General features: G+C 41.7%; 1 protein-coding gene across 1 annotated transcript in view; it reads left to right on the top strand.

The window, feature by feature from the left end:
• pdzd8 (PDZ domain containing 8) overlaps positions 1-21,688 on the top strand; it is a 59,090-nt gene that overhangs the window by 1,465 nt on the left and 35,937 nt on the right. The window lies entirely within an intron of this gene.

Here is a 21,688-nt window from a genome sequence, read left to right as displayed (position 1 = left end):
CTGTAAGCACTTTATTACTAACGCTGTGCAAATACTGGGAGGGTAAGTCTCAGTTCTGTGTCCCATGGACTCCATGATATTTTGGAAACATTTCATGTTCTACCGGATTCAGGTCCCGTCACTGTGAAGGTCAGAAGGTGAATGGCTCGTCGTCATGTTCGTTAAACTAGTTTGAGAAGACTTTAGCTTTGTGACCTACTGCACTATCATGCTCAATGCAGCTGTAAGACGATGGTAGATTGTGGTCCTGATGGGATGCACACGGTCAGTAACGGCACTCAAATAGGGTGTAGGGTTCAAGGGATCGATGATCTATTGGTATTAAAAAGTCCAAAATGTACCAATAAAACACCATTACACCAACCCTGTAGCCAACAAGGCCAGCTAGTTCCATGGAACTATGGAACTCCATGGCTGTTGGTGCCAAATTCGGGTCCTAACGTCTGAACGTCTCAGCAGAATTCGAGATCAGTCCAGACTCACTTTTTCCAGTCGTTACTCTCGGAGTCAGCACTCTCAGATATAAGGTACCAATCTCTTACCTGGAAAAGTGCATGTTGTGTTCCTTTTTAATCAGCTTTTAAACCAAGCCTTTAAACATACATCTCTAGTCCTTTACATCCAATTAGCTACCTTAAAGATAAAGTATAAAATCCTAGCGATATATTTCACAATGGTTCCGACCCTTTTTTTTTTTCTTGACGCTGTACATTTTAACAAAACAAACGAAAAGCTTCCTCAAAGTGTTTGAAGAGTGTTAATTATTCTACACTCAGTACACACATAGTTCCTGGAAGACATGCATGCCAGGGGTTTCTCTGTAAAGTCTGCCTGGCAGTCCTCCATCTTCACGACATACAAACGCTTAAATGAAAGAAAGCCGGTTTGAATAAGAACCGAACGGAGCCTTGCTATAAATAATGTAGCTTTCTGCTTTCAGTGGTTGGGTTCTAGATAGAACTTTTACACCCTTCCACAAAAGAACAAGCCAAGGAGACCTTGATGGTGGAACCTTTTTTTAAATTTTATTTTATATATATATATTTTTAAGTGAATGAGCATATTTTATGGAGAATCTACTGTGTCTGAAATGAGTTCTAACAGTTCCACATAGCACCTTATTTTTGTTTAAAGATGCTGATATGTAGGAGAACAGGTTCAGGGAGGGCAAACCTGCAAAGTCCCGACACGCCCCGTCTTTCTTTTCTTATTATGAAAAACAAAACATTTATGACATAAGATTCTTTGCGTTGAATCATGTTCTGTCTTTTTAAAGCGGTACTATGTGATGTGGAACGTGGTATGAAGGGAAAAGCCTCTGTTAAAGGGTTTTAGAGCGTCTATACGTTCTATGTGAAGGCGGGTAAAGTTTTGTAAAGATTTTGTGCCCTCGAGAACCCTTCTTCGGGTTCTGAGTGTGAGGTCTGGTGCGATTTCCATGCAGATTTCACTGTGTGCTTTCACACCCTTGGGTTGTTTGGGCTGTTCTGCTAAAAGCATTAGCATAAAAAGATTATATTTTCGCTCATAGGAGGTAACTTCAGCTTTTTCTTCGTACGGATGTGTGTCGGGATTTTCAAGCTGACGGATGTGTTTTCACTGAGCGTGGCTTTGGAACCTGTCCTCTGTGTAGATATGGTCACTTTGGGTCTTAATAAGCACCTGAGAAGTTTTAGCTGAGGATTTAAAGTTTGTACTGAGTAGATCGTTCTGGTGGAACCTGCAGTCAGGCTGCAGGTGTTTGCCTGGACGTTAGAGAACAGTGCCTCAGGGTTTGCTTCCCTCTCAGAGGCCCGAGTTCACGCCTGGTCAGAAGAGTTTTGAGCGGATTGCAACCTTGTGTGAAAATGAGGTTATTACAGGTCACGGTGTTTCTAATGGTCTGTATGACGATTTCTTACTCGGTTCATTTCATTTCAACACTCGATGTAGATTATCGTACTTATAACAGCACTTTCCTAAGTTTTCCCTAAGTTATTCTTCTTTAGATTCTTTGCATTACAGAAATTTCTCACGGATTACAATTTTTTATTTATTAAAGAATCATCATAATTTTTTATCCGTTATTTACGATAATGTCACGGAATGACTGACGCAAATTACGACTGGTTTAGATTCCACACAAAAATTAAATATGATTAAATACATAAAAACAAACCGGGGAACGAATTGCTAATTTAAATGTTTCAGGAAGAGGTAGGTCTTCACTCGTCGTTTGAAGATAGTATCATCATCATCATCTCGATGGCTAGAAATCCTTAAAACATTTACGGCATTTAGCAGACACCCTTATCCAGAGTGACTTACAACTGAGGGTTAAGGGCCTTGCTCAGTGGCAGCTTGGTGGAGCTGGGGTTCAAACCCATGACCTTCCGATCAGTAGCCCAACACCTTAACCACTGAGCTACCACATCCCTAATGTCCCTTAAAACACCCACGTGCACATGCATTTGTAAGCATATGAACATGCTTGACTAAAAAACATGCAGACAGCAGTATTATAAAGGAAAACTGTGTGTGAAAATGGCATAGATTTCCCCGGATGACTCGCTTAATCGTCATCCCACAGGCTAGAATGCATTGTGTGTGTACCAGCTTTTGTACCATCATTTTTTTTTAATCTTTATAAAATGTTAAAGAAATTGTTCACACTGATATAAGAACATTACGTTTGTCTCAGCCTCACTGCTCTTCTGGTCACTGTTTCTCTTTGTTGCCAGCCAGGATATTTTTGTGCCTGCCCTTTGCGATAACTCGCTCTCTAGCGCTCGCGCTCTATCATGGCTGCCGATATATAATCTCTTCTCAGAGCTCGATAGCACTGGAATTTTGTTTGTTTTGTTGTTCTCCATTTTAGCCATTTTTTGTTTGTCCTGATTATCTGATTTACGTCCATGTCTGTTTAGTCGGCAGTACCGGTATGAGGAAGCTCTGTGTCAGAGGTCAGGGGGTTTGTTTGTGTTGGACCTCGCTGAGATCGTTTGGGATTAAATCTTAAGTAAGCACATGGTGGCTCAGGGTCTGGAGGGTACCTCGGGGGCGAAAAAAGGGCAGCAATACACTTTAGTATGGGATGCCAGGTCCTCACAGGGAGCCGTGTATGCTTTCATTCACACTCTGGTTCACACACACACACACACAGGTTCACACACTCATTCACACCTAGGGGCAGTTGGCAGTCATGAAACTGCAGGAAACCTACCTAGACACCACTTGTAGACAAATCTACCTCAGGAATCGCCCCAGGGAATCAGGATCTGTGAGGTGGCTAGCCATCGCATTGTTGTAATAAAAACATATCTGATTAGAAGGTAAACTCTGGTCTCTGTGGGCTAGACTAGAAGTTGACTGTACATCTGTCAGTCATGCGTCCTGGTCATTCAGAAAGCTCCGCCTCCTGCTCCGTAGGTAATTTGTGGGCCTGGCCTCGGGAGGTGGAACTGAAATAAGGGGCGGTTTTTGCTTTTCAGAACCTCAACCTTTAACTCACTTCTGTTAAAATCACAGACTCCATCTTGAAGCACGTCCGGTTACACCGTATGTGACAATTAAGTTATGAAAATTTAATAGCAGAACCTGCGTACAGCCGCGATTAATTATTTATCTAACTATAATTGGAAAACCTCTTACTCGTTTTGTATTATAATGTCAAATGCACTTACATGTACTTATCTTGTTAAGCATCAACACTTTGTGGCCTGTTTACGTGCTTCACGTTTATTAAATATTTCTATAGTTTGCACTTGTATTAAAAGCAGACCGGACGCTCGTTATAAACGTCCTGACAGGATGCGAGCTGGGCGTTTTAAAATCCCAGCGTCTCTGCAGTCTTGAGAATGTGAAAACTCCTGGTCCAGGAAGTGACCCTGATAATGGTCTAAACCAGCGGTGTGCAGGTGTTCTCCAACAAAGGGCCGGCATGGTGCGGTTGATCCTGACTTTCAGTAGACTAAGCGTGTGGCTTCTGCTTGGAAGAAAACCCTGATCCCACACCAGAGCTTTCTGTGTAAGATCGAAAGATCCCTGGTCTAGATGTTGACGTATAGACAGAAAGACACAAGCTGTCTACAATCAAATGAATCTACACGGCCGGGTGTTTCTAATAAAGTGGCCAAACACTACGTGACAACGTTACAGTTTTGAATGGAAGTTTAGTTGCTAAGTTAGTGTATAGTTTGCTGGGTGAAAATTGTACGAGCGTAGAAATACACCTTCATAAAATTGTAAACAAAATGGAGGCGATTTTGATCAGTTCGATGGAAGTTTGCTGAGGTTATCACGGACACGTCTGTCATCTTTTTTTCAAACGTTTTTATTTCCTTCTTTTTTAAAACTTCTATCGATGGTATATGTTGGAAATATTCAGAATTGGAAACTGTACGGAAATTTACGGGAATTTACAGGAATTTATGGGAATGAATTGGAAATATAGGGAAATTTAGATAAACTATATCATATACAAACTTAAATAAACATTTTGTTTGGTCATAAGCAGACATGTATGCAAGGTAATACAAATTGTAAAAATGACGTCTTGACTGATTTTAATTGTAACTGATTTATTTCATTGAGTAACACAAAAGCATAATAAACATTATTATGCTTGTAATAAACATTGTTATAGAGGATTTTTTTTTATTCCGTGGTGATTCTTTGTGTGTGTGTGTGTGTGTGTGTGGGGGGTCATCAAATGATCTGTGTATGTGTAACACTACTAATTTAGTTAGAAAGGTAGTTAATAAGTTTAGGTATTGGGTACAATTAAGAATATAGTATAATGTAATGCAGAATAAGGCATTAATGTGCTTAATAAGTAGCCAATATTCTATTAATATTAATGCTAATAAGCAACTAGTTAAATGACCCTAAAATAAAGTGTTACTGTGCATGTTATGGAAGTACATGCAGGGGGTTTGACCTCAATGGCCCTCCAGTAAGCAGTGTGCAGTGTGCAAGTGACCGAGTAACGCAGGGTACAAATTCAACTTAAATTGCTTCAAATCTTGTTGTTTTAAACAAAATTATGCTGCAAGATTTTTTTAAACTACATTTAAGTTCCTTGTTATAGGCAACTCTATTTTTTTTTTTTAAATTCCCAGTTTATTTCCATATATTCCTGTTAATTCCCATGGAAGGTTTCCGGCCTCCAACCCTATATTTGATGTAAAGCATTTTGAACGCGATATTTTTATAATAAAATGGTAAATTTCAGAATGAAATTTGTCCTTCTGCTATGTGGTAAAATGTTTTTGTAGACATTAAAATATCATCAAATAATTTAGCAATATATTTTGCCGATGCTTTATTAGGTAACCTGTATGTCGTAATATGCCACTTGTGGTTGAGTCGCGTTCACACATCCGGTGTCATTACAATTCGAATTATTTCTTTGGTCTTCACGGTTGTCCACAGGAAAAAAATGTCCCCTATGGATAGAGAATTTTGGAACATCCTGTAAATGTAATCGATCGTTTTAGAAACCATCACGGTATACATTGTATAATGGAACTTATTCGAATCTTTATTAGATCTTTAGGAGTATATTATAGTAAAAGTTGTGGTCGATTTCTCCAGGTGTTAGAAGTGCTTACTCATCAGCTGTGGACTTTGTTGGACATATTTCATCTCCGTATTTCATTCTTCCAGTAAATTCCTCCAGCTTCACCATTTATAGAAGTATTGAACGGGGATGGACTCCACCCCGGGGATGTGTTTGGTATTCGATCTCTTTAGTCCTGCTGTTCAGCTCTGTATTAACTTTGCGTGAGCTTGTGAAGGGCATCAGCAGGGTAGTAGAGCAGGACCAAACCCCTCGGTGCCTGTGATCCGGTGTAGGTTTCTGTAATCATGCTGGGAAAACAAATGGCAAGTTATACCTCTGGCTTGGAGAGCATTCTTTACCATTTATTAGACAGGTAACAAGTTTCTTCTTACGTCTGACTGTTTATTAAAGTCTGTAACATCTCATAAGACATTATGGAGCCATTAACATCTTGCAGAGGAAATTATTATTATTATTATTATTATTATTATTATTATATACATTGATATAACAGAAATAAAAAAAATAAAAATAAGAAGTCTTGCACGATAGGACTTCTTCCGATGTAGCATAAAATGTTCTCTTATTCTGCGAAAGATGAACTTTGAACTTTGTCATATCGCACGTGTCAAATAATCAAAAAAGATAACATGACCTTATGCCATAATGTATCGGAAGGAGTTTATGCTTTAAAACGTTGCTAAAATTAACGAACTTAACTGAAATTCTCTTAACTGAACTTAATTGCTACAATTTCTGTTTTCTTTACATTCATTTTGCTTAATTTTCTTCATCGCTTTTCTCTTCACTTGTTTTTGCTTTTTTTGTCACTCTTTCCTCACTAACATCTGCCGCTTGTTTTAATAAAAACCTGTCCGGTCGGCATATCGGATGCGGTGTAGTCGCACAAGTTAAATTTTTAACGGATCCAACGCTCAAAACGGGTCAGAAAATTACGGATCCGCGGACGGTCGGCACCTCACGCAGCGCCTTTGCGACTCTCCATAGGAAATGAATGACTTCCGGTTTATCGGCCGTCGTTTGTCGTGTGCAGTGGAAAGGCGGCTTTAACCGAGTGAGATGCGGGAAGGTGAGGCGGGGGACAAGTGGTTGTTGGGGATCTTTGTTTCGGTGGCAGCGGCAGCTTGAATGCTCATATCTCAAAAATTTGTCCGTATCTCGAGGAAAACAATTTGGTCGAATCACAGCTCGTATCTCAAAAAATTTGTATGTCAAAGCACTCGTATCTCAAGGTATCACTGTACTAAAAATGTAATCAAATATAATGTTTAAAAGGAGGTTTTAATAAAATAAAATAAAAAAAAAAATAAAACACAAATTTAAAACAATACAAAACACAGAGAATAAAATTTAAGTGGAGCAGCGTATGAAATGCTGTAGAGTTGAAAAATAAATAGCAGTATATATGATACAGCAGTCGCTATGAATATAGGATGACTTATTAATATTCTAACTGTAAATTTATGATTTTATACATGCGTGTTTTGGATTTTGTTTGATTTCATGCCACATTAAGTATTTTATCCATCAGTTTGCATGTTGATTTATTTGGACTCGCTGAAAAAAACAATTCTGTTAATAATCGTTGTACAACAGCGCTGTTGAATTCTTTAATCTGATTGGATGAATTTAGAATCAGAATTGTTTTATTACGTCAACGTTGCTAAAGTAACATCTAGTTCGAAGGGACATATTTGATGGACAGGCCAAGTAAAATTGTAAAGCGGCGTGTGATCGTTGATGTGGTGACCTTTTCCATGAGGAGATGTTTTCATGCTGAATTTGGAAGTGACTCAGTTTGTAAAATTCACAGGTGAAGCTGTAAAGATTTCTCTACAGGAAAGAGTATGTTTTGGTTTCTTGGTTACTTGCTATGTTGTTTTTAACTCATTATCTTGAAGATAAAAGTTCTCATTAATTGTAGATATAAATGCGTAAAAGTTCTGATGTGGGGTAAATAAATATAGTCAGTAGTAATTATTGGCCAGTTTTGTGAGGTATTAGAGGAATAAAACATTTCAGACACGTGTGCTCTTACTTTTGAGTTATTCTCTCTCTCTCTCTGTCTGTCCACCCCTCCATCCACCTGCCTCCCTCTCTTTCTCTCTCTCCACCTGCCTCTCTCCACCTCTCTCTCTCTGTCCACCTCTCTGTCCACCTGCCTCTCTCTCTCTGTCTACCCCTCCGTCCACCTGCCTCTCTCTGTCCACCTTTCTCTCTCTCTCTCTCTCTCTGTCCACCCTCGTCCACCTGTGTCTCTCTCTCTGTCCACCCCTCCGTCCACCTGCCTCTCTCTCTGTCCACCTCTCTCTCTCTCTCTCTCTCTCTCTCTCTCTCTCTCTCTGTCCACCCTCGTCCACCTGTGTCTCTCTCTCTGTCCACCCCCCGTCCACCTGCCTCTTGCTCTCTCTCTGTCCAACTCTCTCTCTCTGTCCACCTCTCTCTCGCTTTCTCTCTCTCTCTCTGTCTCACACCACTCGGTGTTTATTTTGTCATGTTTTTTATCCCTCGCTTGAATTAACTACATAAAACAGCTCAAGTAGTAGTCGTCATGGTTACAAGATAACTCGAGCTCCTGACTCCTGACTTTCGTGGCCCACTCTTCTCTACGTGAGCGCTTTTTCCTAAAGCGCACTTCAGGTTTTTTTTTTCCTCTCTCCAAGCTCTTTATCATCGTCAGCTTCATCACAGAGTTTATTATTAGCACTGCAGGAGCTGAAGTCTTTACCAGGAATGACCTTTACTAATGGTTATCTTTGTGGCCAGACTGTAGACTGCACCAGTGGTGAAGTAAATGCAGGCATTAAGAGAGACACAAAAGAGACAGATGTGTGTCTGAGGTCCTGCGGCCTGCTGTGTGTGTGTGTGTGTGTGTGTGTGTGTGTTTCACTTCTTCTCTGATCACATGAACACAGGGTCACCTGCATTCTCAATGCGTTCAACTTCCCTCAGTTTATACAGCGTGAAGCGCAGCGAGTAAACACACAGCTTCATGTGGTAGGGTGTGGCGATGTACACCCTGAGCAGTGTAATAGGATAAGGAAGTAGTTACACTGGAAATGATATGTTACACCTCTAAACACTAACATTATTACCATGCTGATAGTTTTATTTATTCATTACATTTTTTTTTCTTTTAACACGATCGCTTTCTTGGAAACGTATTCGTACTCAAATCGACCGAGCAAAGAATTTTGGCTTCTTTGCTTGAGAAATGTTCAGGAAAAAAACAACACAACTCTTAATCGCGATACAAATCCGAAATTGTCACTGAAGAGTTCTTTTATTTATTTAGTTATTTACTCGCTTTACTCACAAGGGGTTAATTCTTATAACGGTACAAAAAGGTGGATCGTCTTTCTTTTCGTTCATAAAAATCGCTGTCGATTTTTATAAGTATAAAACGCTCCGTGTCGAGGTGTTGGAGAGAAATAATTCGCTCTGAGGTGGTAACAAGTTACGCAACCCGGTTGTTGCTTTAATCTCATGCCCCTAAGACTTCACTGTATTCGTTTAGCTGAGGATTTTATCCGAAACGACAGGCTTTATAGGTTCTTGTTCAAGGACCCGACCATGGTGGATTGGTGATGATGAGATTTGATCTTCTGATCTGTAGCTCAAAGACTTAACCACACCGAGCCACCACTTCCCTCAGCTTTAGTCAGAGTTTCTTTCAGGACTCGTTTGAACCACGATTTAGTTCAAGCTTCTTCATAGGTGTTGTTTTGAATTTGAAGTAAATTCACACGTTTTCACTTTCCTTAATTTCACCTTATCTATCTGTCCTTCTGTCTGATTTCTGCTTTTCAACTGGCTTTAGAAATGAGTTTACAGTAAACTGTGTGTGTGTGTGTGTGTGTGTGTGTGTGTGTGTGTGTGTGTATGTTTTTCCCCCTTCTAAGAACAAGGAAACGTGTTGAAATGCTAGCGTGTGGTAATCACATGCACGCTAAAGAGCTACTGTGTAGAGTTTAGATACTAAAATAATCTAATAAATAAATCTAAAGTTCTAATAATGTTCTAACACCATATCAGGACTGGTATTATTTCTCTAACGTCTTGTTAAGAACCTCGCACGATGTTTACGGTCTAACCGTATCGGTTATTCTTATCATGGCTGTGTTTAGGTCTTCTGTGTGTAGGCCGAACTCTGCTACACTACACTTTTCCATTTCTCTTCAGTTCTCTTTATCGCTCTGACCTTGTGTATGAGATCGTTAGCTTCAGATAGTATGAGCTCGGTGGAATGTAGTGTAGTTGCAACTGCCTTCTATCTCTGATCTCTAAATGAAACACACACTCACTCACTCACTCACTTTCTCAAAGACTCTCTCTGATTCAGCATTTTAAGTTACTTCAATTATAAAGTACACTGACTCAATGCTGTTTGAGACACACACACACACACACACACTTCTGCATTTATCGGCTTGCTGTCTGATGCTGCAGCGATTTGTCAGCTTGTCATGTAATCAGTATCAGTGTTACACTTGTGAGCTTTAACACGCGCCTGCACACACACACACACACACACACACTCGTGATGGTCAAAACACAAACCAAAACCGCTTGTGACCTTTTTGACCTAAAGTCATAGAAGATCCGATCTTAAGTCCAGACTTAAACAGCAGTTATCAGCAGTCATGGAGCGGATAACAGTGCTCACACACACACACACACACACACACACACACACACACACACAATCTGGTGGCTTTTAATTATATACTTTTATGAGATTCACTCTTTAAACACGATGCTGGTGACTGTTGTTTGATTGTATTGTTGATTGTATGTGTTTTTTTTTGTGTGTGTGTGTGTGTGCACTGTTATTCGCTTCATGACTGCTGATGTAACTGCCATTTAAGGTCAGACACACATTTCCAGTGCGTGTCTCTCCGGGGAAACCCTAAAACCTACAGTTTTCTCACCTTTTAGTCCAGTTTCTAAGTACAAATCAGAGCAAAATTCTTTTATAGTTTGTCTGTGGTTTGTTTATTTTTTCTCACCGTATATAACTTAATGAACAAACAAACAAAAAAAATGGTGAGGACTGAAGTGCACTGGTAAAACCCTTTTGTTCAATCGTCTGACAAAATGATGTCGGGTTAAAGGTGTAAATACACCTGAGAAGTGCGCATATAAATCATAAAAATCACCCGAACATAGAGAACACGCAGGAGTGACCAGTTTTAACCATTTCTTGTGCAGATCTCTACTATTTACTTTCTTTTTCTACTCATCAGTCCTCTTTCTGGAGCATTTCAGCATTACATCGCTCTGTACTTTGGCTCAGAGCTTTGCGGGTCATGTTATCGGCTCACGTCTACAGAAAAATGTCGCCAGCCAGCCAAAATACACAGCACGTTCGGTGCATTTGTGTCAATTGCGTCAGGAACTAATTTCTCTCAGATGGTCTGTTTTGGTCCATACACAAGTGCAAGCGATTAGAATCTACAAGTATCTTGTAAAAGAACGCCCGAGGAAACTTTCTTTCCCCACCGTTAGCATGAGAGAACCCTACTGCATCAATTTCCAGTACCGGCACAATGGAAATGGACTTATGAGATATTTTCATTCAGTATGAGCTTCATATTAACCACCACTGTGGAGTGTGGAGTGGGACATGACAGACATTCAATGCTGGACAAAAGTAAACAAGGACACAACACAACAGGGGCAAATTCCATATTTTTTGGCCTGTGTGAAAATTTTATGGAAATATATCCAGCATTTGTTTCAGTGGACAGCCCTGATGCCATCCTTAAAAATATTCTTGTTTGCCGTAACCCGACCGACCCTGTCAATTTAGGACCGGCTCAAAAATTTGCGTGTAAATTTGCATTAAGACCAACCAATTTTTATTTTTTTTACTCTTCAAACAACTAATACAAAAGCAATAAAATAATATTAATTATATTTTAGTAAGTATTGTAAATATGTAAATCGCCTAGGCCGACATACAAACGAAGGCTACGTTCTTTCTTTTAAATAAAAACCTGTGACGTCATCTCTGTTTACACTATCGGTTACCGGATGTCACACTATGGCCTGTGCGTTCGCTTTGTCTCGTTCTCTCATTCACTGTCAGAGTCGACGGTTCGCGTTCGGTAACGATGGCTGCGGCTGCAGTAAACAAAATGTTTGCGGTCACCGTTCAAAGTCATACGGGTTCGGGCGCCATAATACATCTAAAAAATTCACTAAGACAGCTCGACACCGCTTTAACTTGGCAAGAAGTTCTGGAAAAACTGTGCTAGCATCAAAATCAGGTTTGCGATGATGCGCCCGAAGGCACGGGTTGAAGACCCAGTCAGTGACGTCACTATATGCTAATTTGTATAAATTCATACCTACGTAATCACCATCACCAAAATTGTACTTTTTTTTTTTTTTTTTTACATTGAAACTTGGAAAAAAAATAGACCTACCTACCGACCCTTTTCTTTTTTTTTTTTTTAAACTGTTACTGCAAACCAAAATATTTTTAAGGATGGCCTGAGCCACCATTTTGGCTCGGCTATAAACTGTTGTAGGAATGGCATTATTTACATTTATATTATTTACTGTCCAGTGTCACTAAATGAGAACGAGGTTCCCTTCTGAGTCTGGTTCCTCTCGAGGTTTCTCCATCTCTGGGAGCTTTTCCTTTGCCACCGTCACCTCAGACTTGATCATTAGGGATAGATGTTGGAGATAAATACTAACTTAATTTTAGACTTTTATGGAATTGTGTATTCTGTTTCTTTGCTCATATAAAGCTAGTTTGAGAATATCCTTTTGTTAAAAGTGAGCCATACCAATGTCTGGTGTTGTGAGTAGCCAGGATGAATTTGGTCTAACTTCTAACACAGGTGGGCTGAGGACAGAACCAAGATGTCCAGGTCAATCTATTGCATCTGCTCACGTTGTTGATTGTTGTGTTTGGCTCGAGCAGCTTTTCTATCATTTTCGTTAGTCATGTAATGAAAGTTTCTTTAATGTTTTACAAAGAACTTTGACCGAAAAATGCTAGAAGGCAACATCACAGTTTTAATCTTAATATCTATTAAGAGCTTTCCGGCACAGTGCCTTAGTAGTTAGCACCTTTGCCTCACATGTCTGGGGTTGGAGGATCGATTCCACATCTCACACCGGTGTAAGTGGAGTTTGCATGTTCTACCCAGGCCTCAGGGTTTTCCTCTGGGTACTCCGGTTTCCTGCCGCATTTAAAGAAATGTAGGCTGATTGGCATCTCTAAATTGTGTGTGTGTGATGTGTCCTCCACCTTGAGTTTTCTGGGATAGTCTCCAGGATCCCTGCTTTCCTTTGTATTATAAAAGCTCCACAAGATGGATGTTTAGCTTTCATGCTCCTTGGTTCATGTAAAAATCCTCAATCTGAATCCCACCTGTCTTGTGACTAACTACACACAGACCGGTGACAAATATCCATGAATAACTGGCCTGGACGCTTCTTCCTGACTGTCTGTCTGATTATGTCCTGCACTGATCTCTCGCTCTTCTTTCATCATGCTAATCACTCCAATGCATAAACATCACATTCGTTAAGAGTTGACCAAAATTTCCTGTTGCCTGTCTTAAGTCCTATTCGGACTGGATTAGTTTTACGTGGGGACGTTGGGGGTAAAGTAATTATTACCAGAGCTTCTCTGTGATTTTAGTCCCGTCCGAATGTGGCATCTCGGTAATGTAAAAATCTCAGTAAAGATTACGGCGACTTTTACCCTCTGTAAAAAGGTCCGGAAAAATTACCACAGGTAATACAAATCCCGTCCGAATAGACCTGCTGTAAATATGTACGGTAAAATTCCGTCATTTCCTGTTTAAAAGTAGTTTTTGGCACGCTTTGCAAGTATGGAGGCGCTTGAAACAGGAAGCAACGGCATACGCACATGACGACAAGGAGGTTACTGTGGTGCATAAAGCGAGTTACCCCTCCCACTTCTGCTAGTTTTACTGAGATGTCTTGTCCCGTGCGAATTGGCCAATTAATATTACAGACGTCCTGAGGTAAAATTGCATTACTCCACGTCCCCACGTAAAACTAGTCCCGTCCGAATAGTGCTAATGTCAGTAAAGATTACGGTGACTTTTACCTTCTGTAAAAATGACCTCAGGTAATACTAATCCCGTCCGAATAGACCCGCTGTAAATATGTACGGTAAAATTCCATCATTTCCTGTTTAAAAGTAGTTTTTGGCACGTTTTTCAAGCATGGAGGTGCCAAGTTGTCTGTTTGCGAACGTGATAACAGGAAGCAACATCATACGCACTTGACGACAAGGAGGTTACTGTGGTGCGTTACCCCTCCCACTTCTGCTATTTTTACTGAGATGTCTTGTCCCGTGCGAATTGGCCAATTAATATTACAGACGTCCTGAGGTAAAATTGCATTACTCCACGTCCCCACGTAGAACTAATCCCGTCCGAATAGGGCTTTTGTCCATAATGATTACCTTGATGGCACATTCGGATGGGACTAAAATCACAGAGAAGCTCTGGTAATAATTACTTCACCCCCACGTAGAACTAATCCCATCCGAATAGTGCTTATGTCAAACATCAGTTCCTATTTGCTGTTTGATGCCCAAAAGTGGTCAAAAATCTTACAACCTTTGTTTCATCTTGTCCTGTCATGTGCAATCTCTCGTTAAATGAATACAGAGAGGAGGAAAAAAGTGGCAGTGAAATGTTAGTCAGCTTGCTGAGCTAATCTAGCACCGGTTTCATTTTTGACTATCCGATCAGATAGCGTAATTATGTCACAAGGAAATTCAGACGGTAAACAAAACAGGACACCCAGATAAGATAACAGGAGCGACAGACGGATGTAGACCGAGCCCTCGTAGAAGAGCTCGTAATGTTTTTCATGTTCTTCCCTTTCATCCACGCTTCAGGAGAGCAGCATTGTTTCTGTAAAAGTTCATTTCTTTATTTCTGGAGCTGAATTAGTAGATAATAAGCGAACACTACACTCAGCATTAATAAATAATTAAAGTGTGGAGGTGTGTGTGGGAGATAAAAGCCTGTTCTCAATAGAAGGGTGGAGCAGCTTGATTTCCAGTTGATGAGGTCATGTCTGGTGTGTGTGTGTGTGTGTGTTGGAGATGAAGCGCTTGAAGAACACCGATGGAGTGTCCTTAGGGTAAAAGAGGCTAAGACGACTTAAACCAACAAGATCCTGGTGTCCGATTTATCGACCCGAGTGCTTGTTGTTCTGTTATTTATTTATTAAAAAAATAATTCACCCAGGCCTCATGTGACCTACTTCTGAACATAAGCATAACTTATTTTTCTAAACAGACATGGTTTGTCCTGTGAATCTGTTCATGTCTGAGGGGGAAAAATGAGGCTTGTAATCCTCCAGATCAGCAACGCAGTCTTGTTGAGCCTCACTGTGTTACATTCTGAAGTGTCCCATGTGTGATTTTGTGCTGTTAGCTCACGCGTAATTCTGTTACTGAAACCTGAAGGTCTGGAATTCACTTTACTGCTTTAAAATATTATAGAAAGTTGTTTTGAGTTATTTTCTTCTAACTGGATGGCCAGAGATCTTATCCGTCACTCCACCCTTCCCAGTAATTCTAGCACAGTTTCTAAGGTCATATGTTAACTGCTAGCATGTCTGTGATGGTGTGTTTGAGAGAAAGGAGAGTAAAAAACATTAGGCATGAAAGTAATATTCCAGCTGTTTAGTCAATAATTACATAAGAGGTGTGTGTGTGTGTGTGTGTGTGTGTCCTCTTGGATTTAAAGATGGAACTGTGTACGTGAAACACCGTTAATCTCTCAGCTAAAGAGCCCTTACGTAATTTCTGGTGCTCACCTGACAGCTGGTGTGTTGTGTTTGAGGTGTGTTTACTCGGCACTGTGCACACTTGCTTTCAGCTTCCAGTAAGGCTGTGTACGTTCACTACTTAGTGTACGCTGGCTTGTACGCGCACTGCCCTACCTGGTGTACGCTGGCTTGTACGCGGACTGCCCTACCTGGTGTACGCTGGCTTGTACGCCCACTGCCCTACCTGGTGTACGCTGGCTTGTACGCCCACTGCCCTACCTGGTGTACGCTGGCTTGTACGCCCACTGCCCTACCTGGTGTACGCTGGCTTGTACGCCCACTGCCCTACCTGGTGTACGCTGGCTTGTACGCCCACTGCCCTACCTGGTGTACGCTGGCTTGTACGCCCACTGCCCTACCTGGTGTACGCTGGCTTGTACGCCCACTGCCCTACCTGGTGTACGCTGGCTTGTACGCCCACTGCCCTACCTGGTGTACGCTGGCTTGTACGCCCACTGCCCTACCTGGTGTACGCTGGCTTGTACGCCCACTGCCCTACCTGGTGTACGCTGGCTTGTACGCCCACTGCCCTACCTGGTGTACGCTGGCTTGTACGCCCACTGCCCTACCTGGTGTACGCTGGCTTGTACGCCCACTGCCCTACCTGGTGTACGCTGGCTTGTAGGCCCACTGCCCTACCTGGTGTACGCTGGCTTGTACGCCCACTGCCCTACCTGGTGTACGCTGGCTTGTACGCCCACTGCCCTACCTGGTGTACGCTGGCTTGTACGCCCACTGCCCTACCTGGTGTACGCTGGCTTGTACGCCCACTGCCCTACCTGGTGTACGCTGGCTTGTACGCCCACTGCCCTACCTGGTGTACGCTGGCTTGTACGCCCACTGCCCTACCTGGTGTACGCTGGTGTACAAAAAAAGACAATACACAAAAGACAATAAACAGAAACAGCGCCAATCAGTGTAAATACTGTATGTTCAAACTATACTGCGTGTGCAGAAATGCTGCAATGAACACAGTGTTATAGCAGCAGTTACCTGAGATAATGGAAAGTATTGTGCAAAACAGCAATCGACTGAAATGTGAGACAGAATGTGCAAAGAGCAAAAAAGTGAGCAAAAACAGCATGTAAACAGTTTGCTGGATGTATATTGGAAGTGTATGTATGTGGTGTAGGTCTGTGTAGTCCATACAGTTGACGTGTGTGTGTTGGGCTCAGTACAGTCCGGTTATTAAGGAGTCTGATGGCTTGTGTCAGAAGCCATCTGTCCTTCTTTCCTTCCTTCACTTTTTCGATCTGTTCATTCCCCCTTCTTTGTTTTTCATCCTCTAACCTTCTTTCAGTTTTTCTTACTCTTCTTTCTTTTTTCTTCCCTTGTTTGTCACCTTGTTCTCTATTTCTTTGTTTCCTTTTTTATATCGCTCTTTATACTAATCATCTTGTTTTTTTTGGGTTTTTTTTCCCCTCCTCATTCTGTCCATCTCCTTGATGCACTCATTAGATATGTTCGCTTTTTTTCCTCTCACATTGATGAAGTCTACAGCTCGTGATGATGTGAGCGTTTCCTGCTGTCAGAGTTGTGAGATTTCAGCAGCAGTCTCCTCCTGTGTAACAGCTGGGATGTAACCACACACACTGTGGCCTGGTGATTAAGTGCTAAAAAGAAACCGTGGGATCCCAAAAACCCTGTTATAGTTCCACCTGCTCGGCTTGTCCAGGTTTAGAGAAGAGACCGATTAGATCCAGCAGCCCGGTGTTGATTAGACAAACACAGAGGGTGATGGTGATACTCTCACGGCATGACAAGATGAGGGGAAACAAGATGGCGCCGCTGTGTTTGGCCTGCCACTTGCTCCTCTGTTTTTTCATGTTTGATTTTGCTACTGTCTCATCGTTAATTGTGTATGATCGCACCTTGCTGATGGAACTGCTTTGTACAACGAATCACCTCTTAAATACCCAGTCCTTTAAACCACCACCGCCACTGTTGACATTTATTCCTCCTTTCCTGAGACGCCCTGTCTGTTTGCTACCAGGCAGGAGGCGCCGCAGAAGACGCGGTCTGAGAGGCGGGTTACATGTCAGGCTGAGGACACACCTGGATCCTTCGTCTCCGAGAGGTCAAGATCAACCAGGATGTGACAATGCTAGAAGATCGCGGGAATGCTATCGATGGCTTCGGCTGGTTGGCTCCAACACTGGCGTTCCGTTTCCGCGTCTCCGTCGAGCTGAAACATCCACTCGGGGTTGTGCCAAAGGAAATCTCCATCCAATTCCTCGTGTGACATCGTCGCCTGTCAACTTGTCCACGTTCCGCATGGCACTTTGTAACACCAGATCGCTCAATAACAAAACATTTATCCTCAATGATGTCATTTCCTCCCACAATCTGGATCTGTTTTTCCTCACAGAAACTTGGCTTCCCCCAGGTGACGTCAGTGCCTTTTCGGAAATCCTCCCCTTTGGTTACCTTTACCTAAACACGCCGCGGCAAACGGGTAGGGGCGGGGGGATAGCCACCTTACATAGACAGTCCCTGAAGTGCCGCCAGTTGTCCACTAGAGGGTATTCCAGTTTTGAATCACAAGTATTTGTGCTTACACTACCCTGTCCGATCTTATGTGCAGTAATCTACCGGCCGCCCAAATTAAATAAATATTTTTTAATTGAGTTCTCAGAGTTTCTAACAGAGTTTCTAGCAAAGTTTGACAACATTCTAATCTGTGGTGACTTTAACATTCATGTTTGCTGCCCCTCTGATAAACCTGCTAATGAACTTAAGGCACTTTTAGACTCATTAGATCTGGCTCAGTCCATTTCCTGTCCCACCCATAGGTTAGGTCACACCCTTGACCTTATTATCTCTCGTGGGGTGATTGTGTCAACCTGTGAGGTCATGGATTTTCCCATCTCTGACCATTCTCTCATACGGTTTGACATTTGTGCTGTTCCACCTGCACCAACGTCTACTGCCCCCCATCGCCGTCGCATTATTACCTCATCTACAGTCGATGACTTTGCTGCTGCTTTCTCTGTTTCTGATCTCGCCTCTACTGCTGAATTGGCATCGTCTCTTTGCCCGGAACGTTTCCTCGCCTCCTTCCATACCACCTGCTCCCGGATTATGGACTCTGTTGCGCCCTACAAGGTTAAATCGACCAATGGTACATTGGACCCCTGGCTCAATGATACAACTCGGGCCCTCAGGCGCCGGTGTAGACAGGCTGAGCGAAAATGGAAGAAGGATAGGTTGCAGGTGTCTCTGGAGATGTTCAGAGACAGTCTTGCCACCTATCAGAGTGCACTGAAGGAAGCTAAAGGACAGTACCTTTCTGCTCTCATCAATAACAATAGCCACCGCCCTGGAATTTTATTCAGCACTATCAATTCTGTTATAAATCCGGTGTCTGTCGCACTGAATGACGTATCTGTAAACATATGCAACGCATTCAAGCAAAATTTTTTGGACAAGGTTTTGTTTGTTAGGCAAACCATTACACAAGTCCCCACTGTTGCCATGTCCACTCGTGCGGCGCAATGTGTGCTAGAGAACTTTGATGCAGTTACTCTGGCGGACCTGAAAAAAGCTATCCACGAGTTGAAGCCTACCACCTGCCCCCTAGACGCTGTTCCTGCCAGGATTTTGAAGGAGACGGTCGACATCATAGGTCCCATCCTTGTCCCCTTCATAAACAGCTGTTTTAGGGTGGGTACTGTTCCCGCTGCTCTCAAACACGCTATTGTGAGACCACTGCTCAAGAAACCCAACCTTGATCCCTCCATATTCTCCAACTTCCGTCCTATATCTAACCTGTCATTTCTGTCTAAGTTGATGGAGAAGCTTGTTTCCGCACAGCTGCAGTCTCACCTACAACTGCACGGCATTGGTGATACTTTTCAGTCCGGTTTCAGGTCAAGACATAGCACTGAATCAGCGCTATTGAGGGTCCATAATGACATTCTTAGAGCCCTGGATGGGAAAAGCTCTGTGGTTTTGGTATTACTGGACCTAACCGCTGCATTTGACACCGTGGATCATGCCATCCTCATCTCTCGTCTTCAACATGTTGTTGGTCTGCAGGGTGCAGTGCTAAATTGGTTCTCATCATACCTCACTAACAGAACCTTTTCAGTAATGCTTAATGACTATTCTTCCTCGGTTGCTCCTCTATCATCTGGTGTGCCTCAAGGCTCTATTCTTGGTCCTACTCTGTTCTCACTCTACATGCTGCCACTTGGTCAACTCATCTCCAATCACAATGTTCAATTTCATTTCTATGCTGACGACCTCCAGATCTATCTTCCTGTGATTTTGAGTAATCTTTCTGCATTGGACCCTCTCCATAATTGCCTTCAGGATATCAAACAGTGGCTTTCCCAGAACTTCCTTCATCTGAATGAAGAAAAGACTGAGTACATCCTGTTTAGCCCAGATTCCTCCAGCAGTTCTCTTAGTTTTGGTTCTCTAACACCTCAGTTTGCTCCTACCGTGCGTAACCTGGGTGTTATTTTTGACAAGGGAATGCATTTCGATAAGCAAATCAGTGCAGTAGTGAAGGCGAGCTTTTACCAGTTAAGACTACTCAGCAAGGTAAAATCATTCTTGTCTCAAGCTGACCTTGAAAAAGCTATACATGCCTTCATCAGCTCAAGGATTGACTACTGTAATGCTCTCTACACTGGACTTAATCAATCACTTCTCAATCGGCTTCAAATAGTACAAAATGCGGCAGCACGTCTTCTCTCCAACACCTCCAAACACTCACACATCACCCCTGTCCTCCACTCGCTTCACTGGCTTCCGGTGCGGTTTAGGGTGGAGTATAAGGTCCTTCTCTGTGTGTTCAAGGCCATCAATGGTCTGGCCCCAGCCTATCTCACAGAATTAATAAAGGTCTACCAACCAGCCAGATCTCTCCGCTCCTCTGGACATACCTCTCTGGTCATTCCCAAATACAATTATGAGAAGTTTGGAGGCCGGTCATTTGCCATCAAGGGACCAAAGCTGTGGAACGCACTTCCAGCACATTTACGATCCATCACTGTGCTGAGTGTTTTTAAATCGCAGTTGAAGACATATTTATTCATACAAGCTTTTAACGCATAGACCCGGTTTCAACTGCTATTTTATGGTTCATTGTGTTCTTATTGATTCTATTTATTTTGTTTTTATTGTTGTTTTACTGGAAAGCACCTTGTGCTCCTTTTGGCAGTTGTAAGGTGCTCTATAAATAAAATTTGATTGATTGATTGATTGATTGATGACCAACATCCGGTCAAAACTCTCTTTGTTCCTTCACTAATAAAAATTCTGCTTATTTTTATTTTCTCATGTTTTATTTACCAGAGCAGTTTATAATTAATTTATCTTTTTGTCTAGTAACAATTTATTTAGTATACTTTTATCTACAATACACAATAGAAGCGGTTGATTAGATATCAATATCATGATCAATAATATATAATTTGGTAAAACATGTATTATGTATTATATTATAACTTGTTTATAATTAACAATATTAAGATAATTTAAATTATTATTATTTCTAAATATAATAAATACATTTATAAATATTTGTATTACATTTTTTTTTTTTTTAATTAACGTGCCACTGTTTTGTTACTGTATGTTGCCTGGGAATTAAAAATGACAGATTTTTCAGTGATATTTAATATCTGCAAAAATATTATTTTGCAATAAACAAGAGGGGGGGGGGGGATTCTGAAGAAAGTGCGAACATCAAAGAAGCGGCTTCCATCACGGACTGTAATAGTTATAAATATTAGATTTGAGAAGAATGTGTTGTGGAATAATTGATGTTAAATTGTCTCACTGACCTGCTGGGATAAGGAGTCTGTAATAGTGAATTATAGTCCGTTTGTCTGTCTGTCTGACTGATTGTCTATCTCTCTCTATCCTTCCCTGTCTGTCTGTCTGTCTCTTTCTCTCTGGCTGAACCTTTTTCTCGATCTCTATCTTGTTCTCTTTTCCTCTCGTTCCCTGTCTGTCTCTTCTTCTTTTCCGCTGTCTGTATATATCTGTCCTTTTTCTCAATTTTGCCTGCTTGTCTATCTTTCCCTCTTCCTATCTTTCTTCTCTTTCTCGTTCTCTGTCTGTCTGTCTGTCTATCTGTCTCTTTCCCTCTCTCTCTTTCTTGTCTGTCTGTCTTTCTCTCTGTCTGTCTCCCTCTCTCTCCTCTCCCTCTCTCTCTTTCTTCTCTTTCTCTCTGTCTGTCTGTCTATCTTTCCCTCTCTCTTTCTTCTCTTTCTCTGTCTGTCTGTCTATCTTTCCCTCTCTTTCTCTCTCTTTCTTGTATCTGTCTGTTTG

The sequence above is a fragment of the Tachysurus fulvidraco genome, chromosome 12, assembly GCF_022655615.1.
Source record: "Tachysurus fulvidraco isolate hzauxx_2018 chromosome 12, HZAU_PFXX_2.0, whole genome shotgun sequence".
Lineage (NCBI taxonomy): Eukaryota > Metazoa > Chordata > Actinopteri > Siluriformes > Bagridae > Tachysurus > Tachysurus fulvidraco.
The sequence above is the reverse complement of the archived record's forward strand: the minus strand, read 5'-3'. Positions and strand labels throughout refer to the sequence as shown.